Below are 3,369 nucleotides of genomic sequence, written 5' to 3'. Positions count from 1 at the left end.
AAGAGGAAGACAGACCCATCACAGAAGAAAAAAAAACTGTACTAGTGAAAATGAAGTCAGAAAAAGCAACAGGTTCAAATGAAGTTGTAAAAGATATGATCAAGTTGTTAGGGTGAGTTAGGGAAAAATGACTCTTGAGGGTACTCATAGCAGTACAGTGAAAAAGATCTATCCCACATGACGGCAGAATAAATATACTATTGCCAATATGCAAGAAATTTTAGAACATTAACAACTATAGGCAGTATGACGGTATCAAGCTCATTTCACACTGAATGAAAGTTCTGGAGAGGGTGATAATAAATGAATACACACAGTAGTAAAAAGTAAGATGGGAGAGGAGAAGTTCAGACTCAGATATTGATGCAGCACAACCAATCCGATGTTTGCAGTGAGACACATAACGGAAAAGAAGCTGGAGATAAGGAATGAGTCCATCTGGACATTCCTAGACTTAGAAAAAGCATATTACAAACCCCCAGCTTAAGCAGTCCATTGATGGTTCAGAGTCTCTGAAAGACTAGTAGAATTAGTACAGGCTATGTACAAGGATCCACTGGCACAAGTGCAAACAGTGTTCAGATTCATAGAGAGGTTTCCAGTGGAAGTGCATCAGGCTTCAGCTCTGAACCCACTACTGTTCATGCTGGCGATGAACTACATTAACAAACATGTTGGAGGGGACAAATAAACAAAGCTGCTGTATGCAGATGATGTGGCATTACAAGCAGATGCAGGAGACAAATTTCAGCAAATGATGGGAGAATAAAATGCAAAAGTGAAAGTGCATGGAATGAAACTGAATACAGACAAGTCAGTTGTCATGACAGCAAATGGGGGAATCAGAAGAAGTTTATAATTGAGTAAGAAGGGAAATAGTGGAACAGGTTAACAGCTTCAAGTATCTGGGAAGGGTGAGTGAGGTAAAGGAATGTCTGAATAAGGACATCAAAGCTAAAATCAGAGGGCTTGCAGCCAACTAACACAGACTGTCAGGGCTAGTATGTGACAGAAGAATTCCAAAGAAGCTGAAAAGTAAGGTGTATGAAACAACAGTGCAACCAGTACTTCTGTGTGGTACAGAACCTTGGACAGTGAAGGCAGAGCAGATGAGGAAGCTAGTGGTGATGGTTAATTGCCTGAGATAGATGGTAGGATGCACACTGTGGGACAGATATAATATCAGAGCAGAAACCAAAGTAGCTCCAATTGCAGAGATAGTCAAATAGTACAGATTATGGTGGTGTGAGAACATGAGCGGGAAAGAAAAACATGACATGGTAAAGAAAATTTGGGAGAGACAGAAAGAAGGCAAGAGTAAATTTGGATGCCCAGAAAAAGAGATATACGAATGGATTGCATGAGAGGAGACCTGTGACAGTCAAGCATGACTGTTGAAGAAAATAGGACAGTGACATTAAATCAAATGAGGTTATGATAACTGAAATAACAGCCCAATCCCCATGTAACAAATGGGAAAAGGGGGACAATAATGATGATGATTGTGATGTTATGAGGTAGTGCCAGGGAGAGTAGGTCAGTACATGTGTGCATATGCCAGCATAGATAGCTGGAGCTTTGTAAAGAATTTTACATTATTTGACTATCACACTAATTTGTACAGATGTTTGAGTTAAAAATATATTTCTAAAGTTACTTGTGTTAAAAATGCATCAACAGTAGGTCCTGCTGGACAGAAAGAATGTATGCATGTGCATTAGGTTGTATTGTTGTAACTGATCAGATGGGTATGTTTATCAGAGAATCCTGGAAGGATGGAACGTTTGAAATTGTGTTATAGGTTTCAGATGCTGCCACAGATCTTAGCAAAGCTCTGTGTGTATATTGTGCCAGAGTCAGGTGACCAGAGGTGATGTCATCCTCTAACCAGCATTTGGTTTCTTTGGGACAGGAAAGATATCTGACAGGATATATATCTCACACATCCACACAGAACAAGAAACACATCATCTGGCTTTTGCTGTGGTAAGACACTTAGCACAAATCAGATTGCCTTACTTTAGTAAGTAGTCAAGGAACAGTAATTATTCAGTCAGGGACATTTAGTGCGAATAGTTTAGTATTGTTTTCCACATCTGTGAGTAACTATCCAAATGTATTATTTTTATATTTCTATGATTGAAATGCTGTTGTTTATTGTATTCGGTATTCTCCTGTTTTCTGTTTTATTATTTATCATCACTCTCTCATTCAGCTCATCCCTAAAAGACTGTAACTGGCAACCTCTAAAATACCTCAAACTAAATGACACAGTTGACTACTTTAATAAAACATTCCTAAGCATCCTTAATTACCATGCGGCCATAAGACATTCCTGAACTAGAGCCCAACCATCCCTATGGCTACAAAAAAACACTAAGTCTGAAATGAAGAACAGGGATAAAGCCTGGGACAACTGGTGCAAAACCAAAAACCCTTCTACTAGACAAAAAATCCTAGAACTACGCAATAAAACCAAAAAGCTTATAAAACAGGACAAAATCCAGTACTACCAGTCTGCCCTTACCTCCTCCCAACATAACCTAAACAATTCTGGTCCTCAATAAACTCCATCCTCCACCCAGGTAAAGTAAGTACACCCACTCCTAACTTAGCTCACTCCTCTGAAAATATTGCTACCTCTTTCAACAATCACTTCACACAAACTGTACTATCACTAGCTAGACAACACAACCCCCCCAAAAACCCACACCATCAACTACAGCTGACAATCTCCACACTAGCTTCTCTTTCTCTCCTGTTCCTACCTCCAAAATAAAACAACTATTAACTAAACTTAAACCCACCAGATTAGCAGCAGACAACCTCCCAAGTGAATACCTTCAACTTGCAACTGATGCTCTAGCTTACCCAGTATCACTCTTGATTAACATATCTCTGTCGAAAAGTTATGTTCCCACACTATGGAAAGTCTCACACACAATTCCCCTACACAAAGGGGGCCCCTCTACAGATCTAACCAATTACCGCCCCATAGCTATTCTCTCGCCACTCTCCAAAATGCTAGAGAGATGCATCCATTCTCAAGTCTCAGATCACCTCCTTGCTAACAACCTCCTCTCCAACACACAACACGGTTTCCGAACTAACAATAGCACCACCGCCGCCTTACTCTCTTTCTCTAACACTATCCTACAAAATAAAAATGCAGGTTATCTCTCCTCAGCTACCTTCCTAGAACTCTCTAAAGCTTTAGACATGGTCCCACACAAACAACTCATCTCTCTTCTCAATAACCTATCCTTCTCTCAACCAGTCATCAACTGGTTTCAGAGTTACCTATCTGACCGCCAACAAGCAGTTGTTTGGCAGGACGACCTATCCCCCCAACTACCAGTCTCCATAGGG

The sequence above is a fragment of the Protopterus annectens genome, chromosome 4.part1, assembly GCF_019279795.1.
Source record: "Protopterus annectens isolate FY-2018-M chromosome 4.part1, PAN1.0, whole genome shotgun sequence".
Classification (NCBI taxonomy): Eukaryota; Metazoa; Chordata; order Ceratodontiformes; family Protopteridae; genus Protopterus; species Protopterus annectens.
The sequence above is the reverse complement of the archived record's forward strand: the minus strand, read 5'-3'. Positions refer to the sequence as shown.